Source organism: Mercurialis annua, linkage group LG3, assembly GCF_937616625.2.
Source record: "Mercurialis annua linkage group LG3, ddMerAnnu1.2, whole genome shotgun sequence".
Classification (NCBI taxonomy): Eukaryota; Viridiplantae; Streptophyta; class Magnoliopsida; order Malpighiales; family Euphorbiaceae; genus Mercurialis; species Mercurialis annua.
In genome coordinates, this window is record NC_065572.1 from 8,542,660 (window position 1) to 8,556,955 (window position 14,296).

At 34.4% G+C, this 14,296-nt stretch overlaps 2 long non-coding RNA genes across 2 annotated transcripts; both read left to right on the forward strand.

The window, feature by feature from the left end:
- The first annotated feature begins 228 nt into the window (after nt 1-228).
- On the forward strand, nt 229-3,706 carry LOC126671166 (uncharacterized). The gene is made up of 3 exons (XR_008790283.1): nt 229-373; nt 2,009-2,108; nt 3,489-3,706. It is a non-coding gene; the product is annotated as an uncharacterized LOC126671166 (long non-coding RNA).
- A 2,991-nt stretch (nt 3,707-6,697) lies between these two features.
- On the forward strand, nt 6,698-10,069 carry LOC130015222 (uncharacterized). The gene is made up of 3 exons (XR_008790294.1): nt 6,698-6,858; nt 8,494-8,593; nt 9,881-10,069. It is a non-coding gene; the product is annotated as an uncharacterized LOC130015222 (long non-coding RNA).
- Nucleotides 10,070-14,296: the final 4,227 nt, after the last annotated feature.

Genomic DNA, 14,296 nt, shown 5'->3' on the forward strand with positions numbered 1-14,296 from the left:
AGGCCCAAAAATATTTTAATTCAGCCCATATGTTATGATTTAATGTTTTTGAATATTTGAGAAACTTGAGTTTATTTTGCCCATAGAGTTCGATTTAATTACAAGAATGCCATAATGGCAAACTTGTAAATAAATGAAACATGAAAGAATATCTAGACATTTCCATAAGCAAACTTGATGCCCAAGTTTCTTACTCATCTTCTTCATTTCTCTAGCATAATCCATTCTCCATTGTTGTGTGGGTGCCTAAGCTCTCAAATAAAAAAATAAAACACAAGTCCTAGATTTTTAACTTTACTCACAAAAGTTTCTTAACGAAAAACGTTGAGCATTTTCCGTAGATCGTTAATCTATCTTTGCATGTTGGATCAAGGTGAATTTCAAAGCTCAAATCTTAACTTTTATTTGCTGATGTTGAATGAACCATAGATACATGCTTAGGATGATTAAAACTTGTTGTTTAATGGTTGATTAGTTGGTTTTAATTGCTAGTTTGTTGGGTTTCGGTTTTAAAATAATTTTTCCGTGAAATTAAATTAATTATTTAAATTTTCTGGGCTGATCTAAATGGTGAGGTTAATATATGCTTTAAAGTGTGATTTTTGTGGATTAAAAATGTTAAATATTTCGGGTATTAATTTAATGATTTGGAGTTCGATTTTTAATAGTTTTAAAGGCTTAAAAATCACTTAAAAGGGGTAAATAAATGGATTTTAAATTTCTGGAAATAAGTTTGTTCATGGTTGATCTAAATGTTGGGTTGATGATGAATAAATGTTTAATGGTGAATTTTTAATGGTTTGTTAATCGGGTTTATTTTTTTATAATTGTTTATTCGGTAAAAATTGTTTAAAAGGGTATTTTTATCATTTTAATTTCTGGACAGAAATTATTCATGAAAAATGTATGAAATATATATGTTGATTATTTATGGAATTTAATTGATTTAGTTGAGGTGTTTTGACGGATTAATAATCGGTTTTGATTATTAATTGTTTATACGGTTTTAAATTGTTAAAATTGTTAAAATTATGAAAAATAATTTATTTTAATTTTGGGGCTGCTGTTTTAATATGATAATTAAAATAAATATGTATTGGTAGATTTTTGGGTGATTAAAATTGTGTAAAAATGATTTTTGAACGTTTTAACGGTTTTTAAAGCTCATCGGAGTTTTACCAGAATCCGGTGACCTGAATTTGGTGACCGGAGTGATCAAAACATAAATGGGATTCTGAGTTTGAGAGTTGATGATTTATTGAATTTGGTTGGGTTTGGACTTGATTGTCAAAATTTAAAGTTTAGGGGTTAAAATATAATTTTTAAAAAAAATAAAGGACCAACCTGTAATTTAACCATATTTCCAGATTATTGATGTATATAATATGATGTGAAATGATTTTTAGAATTATAAATGATTTTAATGATTTTTGGAAGATTTGAATGTTTTTGCCGAAAACTAGAGTTTTGGGGTTAAATTGTATTTTTCCAAATTTGAAGGGTTACATGGTATGTTAGCCAATATTTCCAGATTATATTTGTTAATAATCTGAGGTAAAATGATTTTGGGTATTTTAAGTAATTTTGTCGATATTAAAATTTATTGATTTACGAAAGGACCTAAATGGTCAATTTTGAAAAGTTTGAGGGTATTTTAGTATTTTAACCAAAAGTGGAATTTACGCTTATGTGGGGCTGTTTTAATAGATTTAAATAAATAACCTTGAAGTGGAAAGTATTGTTCTATATAAGGAAATATATTTTATATATTAAAGTATATTTATGAAAAATGATGAAATATTGAAATGGGTATTTATGAAAAATGGTTTTATGTGCAAAAAGAGATAAGTAAAGAAAAGTTACATGAATAAAATAAGTTGTGTACTTATTAAATAAGAAAGTATTTGGAGGTTAGAATTAATTAATTAAATTAAATTAAGATGGTATAGAGTTAATTCCAGAGTAGGATTTTATTAATTAAGAGAATTAATATTTTGATCCTAACTAGATTCGACAAGTTGTCGAGCTATCGAGTCGGAGGACCAAGGGAATTAACGGAGTTGTTTAAAGGAGCATTGACGGAGTAATACCGTAGTTAAACGGTTTCTGTGAGTACATGTTTTTACATTTCGGTATTCGTAAAGTTTCATATTTTAGTATACTATGTGATATGTGCGTTGCGGTGTTAAATGTTTACATGCCTTGTATGGATATATGTTTTATGTATATACTATATGTATATATTATTTTGATATACAAAGGCACACACATAATTTTAATAATTATTATGCATTTGCTTATGCTTGAATGTGTGTTACATCGGTTGGCTGTGCTATCGATGTCAGTTTATGTGTGTGTGTTACATCGGTTGGCTGTGCTATCGATGTCAGAATTGTGTGTGTGTGTTACATCGGTTGGCTGTGCTATCGATGTCAGGATTGTGTGTGTGTGTTACATCGGTTGGCTGTGCTATCGATGTCAGTTTAAGTGTGTGTGTTACATCGGTTGGCTGTGCTATCGATGTCAGGATTGTGTGTGTGTGTGTGTTACATCGGTTGGCTGTGCTATCGATGTCAGGATTGTGTGTGTGTGTTACATCGGTTGGCTGTGCTATCGATGTCAGGATTGTGTGTGTGTGTTACATCGGTTGGCTGTGCTATCGATGTCAGGATTTTGTGTGTGTGTTACATCGGTTGGCTGTGCTATCGATGTCAGGATTGTGTGTGTGTTACATCGGTTGGCTGTGCTATCGATGTCAGGATTGTGTGTGTGTGTGTTACATCGGTTGGCTGTGCTATCGATGTCAGGATTGTGTGTGTGTGTTACATCGGTTGGCTGTGCTATCGATGTCAGGATTGTGTGTGTGTGTTACATCGGTTGGCTTCGCTATCGATGTCAGGTGAATATGGTTGATCGGTTGGCTGTGCTATCGGTCCCATAATATTTTGTGTGTGTGTGTGTGTGTATTAGATCGGTTGGCTGTGCTATCGGTCTCAGGTGAATATGGTTGATCGGTTGGCTGTGCTATCGGTCCCATAATATTGTGTGTGTGTGTGTGTATTAGATCGGTTGGCTGTGCTATCGGTCTCAGGTGAATAAGGTTGATCGGTTGGCTGTGCTATCGGTCCCTTAAGATTTATGTATGTTGTGGATATGGTTGATCGGTTGGCTGTGCTATCGGTCCCATAAGATTATGCATGTATGATGTGTTGATAAGTTTCGCCATCAATGTAGATGGACGAATTTAAGAAATGTGGTTTAATTTAAAGGTCAACGTATATGGTTGACATTCTTTGATATTGAAGTCTTGATTGAAATATGTTATGTGTGAGCTCAGGCTTCAATTGTTTTAAAGATGTTTTCAAAGGATTTCGAAAATACATAAAGTTATTTTAAATATAAAACGGTTTTTAACTTTATGAAATATTTATTTGTAACGGCATGAACTCACCAGTATATCTGACCCACGTTGTGGAATTATTTTTCAGGAAAGCTGGTCCGATTTTGATGAAGGCTTCCGAACGTTTATTTCTCGGAAGTCTACTTTGATAAAAGACTGTAAAGAAGGTTTTAAGTTCTAGTTGTCCGCAGTAGACTAGTATAGTCTTATTGTATTTAAATGTTTTAAAGCACATTTAAAACTCTGATGTTTTATCTCATCAGTTATTTAATAAATGTGTCATACGTCTCTTTTAAAAGCGAAAAATTTATAGTGTTTTTCAGGCTTGCTACGGGTTTCGGAGCAACCACTCCCATTCCCTAGCGCCGGTCTCGACTCGAGATTTCGGGTCGTGACAAAGGTGGTATCAGAGCAGTTGGTCCAGTTACCTCTGCTAATATGGGAATTGAGTGCAGTTGGTCAGAGATACCACTGTTAGTCTGTGTAGATGTTGTGTTACCTAGGAGCAATATACAATGTCACTAGGCTAAGTTAGGAATTACTGCGGATTATAGGATTTCCAGTCATGTCTTTTAAACGTTTTCATCGGTTTTTCAAATGTTTTTCAAAACGTCCTGTCCTATGTGTGGTGTCAGGATATGTGTTAGATATGTGTGTTAGCACAATATATGTTTGTGGGTACTCGAGTAAGCATTACGCTTTCGAGTATATAGTCTGCGAGGAGTTGTATACTCTCGAGACTCATATTATCTATGAAATGTGTGTTTATTATGAGTATGGTTTATTGATTGATGTGGTATGTTTAGAGCGTGATCACTGAAAGGAGTGATATGCTTTCGAATGTGATAAAGTCTGCGTAGAGAGATATACTCACGAGACTTGCGTTATGTGCTTTAGCCGAGAATTTCTAAATGAGTTGATTATCATTAGGATATGGCTTATATGTATGATATATGTTGACATGTGTGTTGAGAATTGTTTACTTGAATGATTATATGTTTTGAGTATTGTTTAGTCTACGTAGAGTAGTATACTCTCGAGACTTATGGAATGTGTTATGATTGAGTAAATCATGAATGAATTGGGTTTTTTTTTGAACCTAATTTTTATGTATTGGTGATGGCTATGATTTGATTATGTGCATGTTATGTGATTGATTGTTATGTGCATGCAATGGAATAGTGTGTATGAAACGTATAGAACACGTGAAATATAGCCATATATGACATAGACGAATGAAAATTTTATTAGAGCTTAATTCGTAAAGTAAGAATGAGACGCGACTACGTATACGATAAAGACTTTGCGAACATGATACGTATATCATGTTATTAAGAACGCGTTTAGATTTCTTTGTGCTTTAGAATGGCTGAGCAAAGAAATATGCGAGTGCGTGCAAGCGCACGACGATTAAACGAGACTTTAGGAAAAGCCTTAGATAATGAACGTGTACCAGTTCAACCTGCGGATAGAGGCCGTGGACAAGGTAGAGGTCGAGAAGGACCTGTAACATATCAAGCTGGGAATGTGCAGGCACCAGGAATGCCGCAACAACCCAATGTTGATATACATCAGTTAGTAACAGAAGTTACGGATTGGTGGAGTTGTGTGTTAATAATAGGACAGTAGATGCAACACCAGCATGAGAAGAGAGAAATTTTGATAGAGATCTGGTGTTAGCATACGTAAAACTGAACCCAAAGGATTTTGATGGATCAAGTGATGCGTTAGACTTTTTGGAAGAAGTCGAGCAAAATGCTCATAGACTTCAAGCTAACGAAAGACAGACAATGTTGTTAATGGAGATGTCGATGAAAGGTCCAGCCAAGGATTGGTTTCGACAAGTAATTGGACCAATGATGGGTCGTATAACATGGGCAGAGTTTGTGACCAGATATAAGGATTTCTTCTTACCGTTTGCGGTAATCGAAGGTAACCGGGACAAACTGTTATCGTTAACTCGAGGTAACAGATCCGTTCAGGAATATGTTACCGAGTTTAATCGATTGAGCAGATTTGCTCCAGACTTGATGACAGATCGAGTCGGAGTAAACCCCATGTTTGTGAAGGGATTATGACCTCATTTTATAGGACTGTTGAGTCAGAGAGACAGGAGTTTTGTGCAAGTTGTCGACGGTGTAAGACAACTGGAAAGCGCATTAATCCAATTTGGTAAAATTCCTGACCCCTCACAATTGAACAAAGTTAGAGATGAATGTTTTGGTTATGGAAACCAAACTTCAAGGCAAATAAGAGAAGTGACGATAAAAATCTTTTGGAATAAGTGATTTCGCAGAGCCCTATGTCTATAGAAACTTACGATGGCGCCATTTTTATAAAAATAAATGTGTTTAATGAAAAAGGAATGTTTTATAAACACATGATTGTGCCCGGAGACGATTTATGCCGGCATTGCATTGGCACGAATAGAATTGCATCACTACATTCATATTATGTTCACTATTAGGACATGCATCATGTACATTATGTATGTTGAAAAAAAAAAAGAGTAATGTCATTGCAACTCTTGGTGATGAGAGAAGTCATCACACCGGTGCACAATTATGGCATGATTTTATAAGTGGAAAAACAAAGTGATTTAAAATAGATAAGTTTCTAACGTAAGTACGCTGAGACATTGGCTCTGCAATGTAAAGAAAGGAATAGGACAAGGAAAATATACCTTGTAAGGCCTAAATAAGGAGATATGTTTATAGAGTAATGAACAACATGGTATGAAACATTCTGAGACTTAAATGGAAAAGTCTCCAAAGAAATATTGATGATGTGGAAAAGAAAATGTTGGAGTATAAGTGATATTATAATTCGAGGACGAATTATTTTAAGGAGGGGAGAATGTAATACCCCGTATTATTTGATAGTATTTATTTTCGCGCGTGTCTAATTTTTATTAAGTAGGACCTCGAAAATAGTTATTAAATTCACGAGATGAATTTATAAGTGTGAAAATGTGATTTTGTGTGTGTTTTGCCTTATGTTTAACTTTTGGCAATTTTATGTGTTAAATGTGAATTTTGCGATTTTACGCTAAAAATCGTCAAAATAATTATTTTAATTACTTTAAAGGCCCAAAAATATTTTAATTCAGCCCATATGTTATGATTTAATGTTTTTGAATATTTGAGAAACTTGAGTTTATTTTGCCCCTAGAGTTCGATTTAATTACAAGAATGCCATAATGGCAAACTTGTAAATAAATGAAACATGAAAGAATATCTAGACATTTCCATAAGCAAACTTGATGCCCAAGTTTCTTACTCATCTTCTTCATTTCTCTAGCATAATCCATTCTCCATTGTTGTGTGGGTGCCTAAGCTCTCAAATAAAAAAATAAAACACAAGTCCTAGATTTTTAACTTTACTCACAAAAGTTTCTTAACGAAAAACGTTGAGCATTTTCCGTAGATCGTTAATCTATCTTTGCATGTTGGATCAAGGTGAATTTCAAAGCTCAAATCTTAACTTTTATTTGCTGATGTTGAATGAACCATAGATACATGCTTAGGATGATTAAAACTTGTTGTTTAATGGTTGATTAGTTGGTTTTAATTGCTAGTTTGTTGGGTTTCGGTTTTAAAATAATTTTTCCGTGAAATTAAATTAATTATTTAAATTTTCTGGGCTGATCTAAATGGTGAGGTTAATATATGCTTTAAAGTGTGATTTTTGTGGATTAAAAATGTTAAATATTTCGGGTATTAATTTAATGATTTGGAGTTCGATTTTTAATAGTTTTAAAGGCTTAAAAATCACTTAAAAGGGGTAAATAAATGGATTTTAAATTTCTGGAAATAAGTTTGTTCATGGTTGATCTAAATGTTGGGTTGATGATGAATAAATGTTTAATGGTGAATTTTTAATGGTTTGTTAATCGGGTTTATTTTTTTATAATTGTTTATTCGGTAAAAATTGTTTAAAAGGGTATTTTTATCATTTTAATTTCTGGACAGAAATTATTCATGAAAAATGTATGAAATATATATGTTGATTATTTATGGAATTTAATTGATTTAGTTGAGGTGTTTTGACGGATTAATAATCGGTTTTGATTATTAATTGTTTATACGGTTTTAAATTGTTAAAATTGTTAAAATTATGAAAAATAATTTATTTTAATTTTGGGGCTGCTGTTTTAATATGATAATTAAAATAAATATGTATTGGTAGATTTTTGGGTGATTAAAATTGTGTAAAAATGATTTTTGAACGTTTTAACGGTTTTTAAAGCTCATCGGAGTTTTACCAGAATCCGGTGACCTGAATTTGGTGACCGGAGTGATCAAAACATAAATGGGATTCTGAGTTTGAGAGTTGATGATTTATTGAATTTGGTTGGGTTTGGACTTGATTGTCAAAATTTAAAGTTTAGGGGTTAAAATATAATTTTTAAAAAAAATAAAGGACCAACCTGTAATTTAACCATATTTCCAGATTATTGATGTATATAATATGATGTGAAATGATTTTTAGAATTATAAATGATTTTAATGATTTTTGGAAGATTTGAATGTTTTTGCCGAAAACTAGAGTTTTGGGGTTAAATTGTATTTTTCCAAATTTGAAGGGTTACATGGTATGTTAGCCAATATTTCCAGATTATATTTGTTAATAATCTGAGGTAAAATGATTTTGGGTATTTTAAGTAATTTTGTCGATATTAAAATTTATTGATTTACGAAAGGACCTAAATGGTCAATTTTGAAAAGTTTGAGGGTATTTTAGTATTTTAACCAAAAGTGGAATTTACGCTTATGTGGGGCTGTTTTAATAGATTTAAATAAATAACCTTGAAGTGGAAAGTATTGTTCTATATAAGGAAATATATTTTATATATTAAAGTATATTTATGAAAAATGATGAAATATTGAAATGGGTATTTATGAAAAATGGTTTTATGTGCAAAAAGAGATAAGTAAAGAAAAGTTACATGAATAAAATAAGTTGTGTACTTATTAAATAAGAAAGTATTTGGAGGTTAGAATTAATTAATTAAATTAAATTAAGATGGTATAGAGTTAATTCCAGAGTAGGATTTTATTAATTAAGAGAATTAATATTTTGATCCTAACTAGATTCGACAAGTTGTCGAGCTATCGAGTCGGAGGACCAAGGGAATTAACGGAGTTGTTTAAAGGAGCATTGACGGAGTAATACCGTAGTTAAACGGTTTCTGTGAGTACATGTTTTTACATTTCGGTATTCGTAAAGTTTCATATTTTAGTATACTATGTGATATGTGCGTTGCGGTGTTAAATGTTTACATGCCTTGTATGGATATATGTTTTATGTATATACTATATGTATATATTATTTTGATATACAAAGGCACACACATAATTTTAATAATTATTATGCATTTGCTTATGCTTGAATGTGTGTTACATCGGTTGGCTGTGCTATCGATGTCAGGATTGTGTGTGTGTGTTACATCGGTTGGCTGTGCTATCGATGTCAGTTTAAGTGTGTGTGTGTTACATCGGTTGGCTGTGCTATCGATGTCAGGATTGTGTGTGTGTGTGTTACATCGGTTGGCTGTGCTATCGATGTCAGGATTGTGTGTGTGTGTTACATCGGTTGGCTGTGCTATCGATGTCAGGATTGTGTGTGTGTGTTACATCGGTTGGCTGTGCTATCGATGTCAGGATTTTGTGTGTGTGTTACATCGGTTGGCTGTGCTATCGATGTCAGGATTGTGTGTGTGTTACATCGGTTGGCTGTGCTATCGATGTCAGGATTGTGTGTGTGTGTGTTACATCGGTTGGCTGTGCTATCGATGTCAGGATTGTGTGTGTGTGTTACATCGGTTGGCTGTGCTATCGATGTCAGGATTGTGTGTGTGTGTTACATCGGTTGGCTTCGCTATCGATGTCAGGTGAATATGGTTGATCGGTTGGCTGTGCTATCGGTCCCATAATATTTTGTGTGTGTGTGTGTGTATTAGATCGGTTGGCTGTGCTATCGGTCTCAGGTGAATATGGTTGATCGGTTGGCTGTGCTATCGGTCCCATAATATTGTGTGTGTGTGTGTGTATTAGATCGGTTGGCTGTGCTATCGGTCTCAGGTGAATAAGGTTGATCGGTTGGCTGTGCTATCGGTCCCTTAAGATTTATGTATGTTGTGGATATGGTTGATCGGTTGGCTGTGCTATCGGTCCCATAAGATTATGCATGTATGATGTGTTGATAAGTTTCGCCATCAATGTAGATGGACGAATTTAAGAAATGTGGTTTAATTTAAAGGTCAACGTATATGGTTGACATTCTTTGATATTGAAGTCTTGATTGAAATATGTTATGTGTGAGCTCAGGCTTCAATTGTTTTAAAGATGTTTTCAAAGGATTTCGAAAATACATAAAGTTATTTTAAATATAAAACGGTTTTTAACTTTATGAAATATTTATTTGTAACGGCATGAACTCACCAGTATATCTGACCCACGTTGTGGAATTATTTTTCAGGAAAGCTGGTCCGATTTTGATGAAGGCTTCCGAACGTTTATTTCTCGGAAGTCTACTTTGATAAAAGACTGTAAAGAAGGTTTTAAGTTCTAGTTGTCCGCAGTAGACTAGTATAGTCTTATTGTATTTAAATGTTTTAAAGCACATTTAAAACTCTGATGTTTTATCTCATCAGTTATTTAATAAATGTGTCATACGTCTGTCACGACCCATTTTCATGAATCGCGACCGGCGCTAGGGTATGGGTAATGTAGTACCGAAACCCGTAGCTAGCCTTTCATTTAATTCATAATCACATAAACCTGCAGAAAACCAATGCTCGGGGGCAACCGAGACTTCAGCCTAAATCTAGCAGATATAATATTCAACAGATAATATAACATGCTTATCCAATTCTGAGACAAAAAAATAGGCATATCATAAATAATCCGAAATAACTACATAACATGCCAGAGCAATATAACTAGTCAGATCAATCCGACAAACAACTGTAATAATAATAAAGACGTCTAGTCAACTACTGCGGTCTAAGAATAAAATAGTTTGACAGTTTATCAAAATAAATGGAACCTCCGAGGAAAAGTAAATGCGGAGATCACCAGACTCTCTCAGATCATAACCCTGGGAAAAATTGGGAAAACAACGGGGTCAGATATACTGAGATGAGTTCATACCACTATTTACATTTATTAAGTGGAAAACCTTTAAAACGTTTAAAACATTTAATAACGATATTACAGATAATAGTTGGAACCCTAATCCACAATTCTAAATAATAATCATAATCCAATAGGTCTGGTCCCGAGAGCTGAGCTACACCGAGTTACCACTGACCACACTTATACCAGAGTCCCGAGAGCTGAGCTACACCGAGTTACTCTACCTGGTCCCGAGAGCTATGCTCACACCGAGTTACCACATTTCCATATATACCTTACCCAGATCAATACCGGTGCGCACGCAGTCCTAATGATGCCCATTAGGTAGCACGTTCCAACTAAGAGCCATAATATAAAAACAGTTCGAAATATACGTACAGTATATATATTTAATATTAAAATAACAATTTACTTAATAAAGCGGTAAATAGTAAATATAAACTCACTGCTTGCTAATCCACGTGAAATACCGGCAAGCAACTAATCCTGATTCGCCTCTGAAGCACGAACAGTAGACGGGTCTAGACAAATAAAATAATTATTAAAAACAGACCCTAACTCTAGAGAGTACTAGACACCACATAGGACTAGCACAATTAACACGTCGGAAATAAACAAGACAGAACACACAAAAATACCCATTAGGTAATAAAGCCCAATTAATATACGTCTATTGAGTTCTCGCTTAAAATCCAATTTATAATACATTATTTAATAATATTTAAATAATAAATAATTTTTCAATTAGCGGGTTAGCCGAGTTATCTCTAACTACCAAGCTAACCTCCTTGTCGGGTGACCCAAGTCTAACCCGACTCAAAACGTGTATCAAATATAAACCCGAGTTTATATTTACAAAATAATTCCATAAAATAATAAACCATTTTAAAAGCGGAACTCAATGACTTCAAATTCAAGTAACCCAAGTTATAACCCAAAAACTTAATTAAATAAGTCATAAAAAGTTTAGGGACTAAATTGTACTTTAGCCAATTAGTGACTAAACTGTACTTTTGTCAAAAAAAAATCCAAGATCAATTTAATTGCTTTTGTTTACAATTTAAAACAAATTATAACGTTACTAATTAAAAATCCACCTAATTAGGTTTATAAAATAAGTTCAGTGGCTAAATTGTAATTTAGCCACTTTAATATTTCGGAAACAAAAATAATTATAAAACATTTATTGTTTTTGCTTTACTAATTTAAATTAATCGAGATTCAAAATTTATAATTAAAACAAAATCAAATTTGAAATCAGTTAATAAATAGCTTAAGGAATCAATATGTTTTAAGTCAATTAATCCAAGGACTAGAAAGGGATTTTGGCCAAACAGAATTCAAACAAACCAATTAGGCCATGACACCTAGTCATCTCCCTTAACTAAACAACATAACAGAACACCATTCTCAAACCAAAAAGGAACAGAGCTTCAAAACAAAACCCGAAGCTTAAGCCATTGATTCTCAATCATAAGAAAACCCCAACAATCAACAAGAACACTTCCACACAACAACCAAAACTTATAATATCATCAAACAATCTCATCACCGAAAACAGTGACCATTTCCAAGGTTCAAGGAAAAACCGACGACCAAGAACAAGCGCGAACTCGAGAAATTCGTGACCATTCTCAAACGAAACCAAAAACAAGTAACAACACAAGAGATTAAGGTCAGCAAACAACCAAACTCAAGCCCTAAACGTAATCAAAAACAAGGAACAAGATCACTCAGGTTTGACAGTAGCTTTTAAGGAGGAACCGAATTAAATATCAAAACAATACGATGAGACGGCGGCGACTCAAACGAGAAAACTAACGTACCGTTTTGCGAAAACGAAATTGGAAATCGTAGAGATGTGAGTCTAGAATCTTTAGGAGGAAACGGAATCAATTTCGATCTACAAACGAACAAGAACGATTCAATTAACGGAGTTGCCGTTTTAAAGCTTAAACTGAATTTAATGAAGAAGAACTTACCGAAAGATCACCAAAGTTTTGGAGAAAATTGGCAGCGATTTTAACTCAGGAAATCACAAGTATATGACGGCTAAGGTTATCTGGAAATAGGGTTTAAATCAAAGAATGAAGAAACGTGAAACACCACGTATTTAAAGGACTGAAAAAGGGCGATGTTGTGCAAAGCATACAAGGGTCTTCGGGTGCACTGTTGGTCTCAGGTGGTTCTTATATTGAAGTTAAAAAAAGACAAGATTATGGGCTTGTTAAGTTAATAAAGACATGGGCTCATTATGTATTACAAAAGGAGAAAATGGACACGTAAATGCATGATTCATGCATAATTCACATTTCATTTTAATTATCTATTCCTTTTGCTTTTTTTTTTATATTTTTTTTTTAAGGTTTAATAATACTAACCCAATATGAATCGAATCACGACCGAATCAACGGGCGATTCTAATAAAATTAAATAAATATATTTAATAAAAATAATAATAAATTACCAAAAGCTTGATGGAACGCAAAGATAAAATAAAATAAAATTTAAAATAATGAAAGAAAAATACGGGATATTACATTCTCCCCAACTAATTAAAAATTCGTCCTCGAATTTAACACGATAAGCAATTACCACCAGAACAACACGTAACACAAGTAATAATCATCAAAGTCACAGAAAACAAAATATCGTACCTCACGGAAAAAGAGAAGGATAGCGATTTCGCATATCCAACTCGGTCTCCCAAGTACACTCCTCTACAGAATGATTGCGCCAGAGAACCTTGACCATCGGAATCTCCTTGTTCCGCAATTTACGCACTTGCGTATCAACAATATCAACTGGCTGTTCCTCATAGGACAGCTCTTGGTCAATCTCAACACTCTGAGGCACAATCACGTGCGAAGGATCAGAAATGCACTTTCTCAACATAGAAACGTGAAACACAGGATGTACTAACGACATGTCTGGCGGTAGAACCAGACGATAAGCCACAGCTCCAATCCTCTCCGAAATCTCATAAGGACCAATATACCTCGGTGCCAACTTTCCCTTGACGCCAAAACGAACCACGCCTTTCATAGGCGAAACCCGAAGAAATACGAAATCACCAACCTGGAACTCAATGTCTTTCCTCTTCGGATCAGCATAACTCTTATGCCGACTAAAAGCAGTCTCTAACCTCCGCTTAATCAACGGTACCTTCTCTGAGGTAATCTGAATAATCTCCGCTCCCGAGAGTTTACGCTCTCCGACCTCCTCCCAACAGATAGGAGATCTACACTTGCGCCCGTACAAAGCCTCATACGGCGCCATCTCGATACTCGCGTGGTAACTGTTGTTATAAGAAAACTCAATCAACGGCAAATGAGTATCCCAACTACCCTGAAAATCGAGAACACACATCCTGAGCATATCCTCCAACGTCTGAATAGTCCTCTCAGACTGACCGTCAGTCTGAGGATGAAAAGCTGTACTGAAATCCAATCGAGAACCCAAGGATTCCTGTAACGCTTTCCAGAATCTCGAAGTAAACACAGAACCTCTGTCTGAAACAATGGAAACCGGTACACCATGCAAACTGACAATCCTGTCGATGTACAACTGAGCCAACCTCGAAGCAGTATACGAAACCTTTATCGGAAGGAAATGAGCTGACTTAGTCATACGGTCAACTATCACCCAGATGGAATCGTATCCCTGTCGAGTACGTGGTAACCCAACCACAAAATCCATAGCAATCCGCTCCCACTTCCACTCTGGAATAGGTAGTGGTTGCAGATAGCCAAAAGGT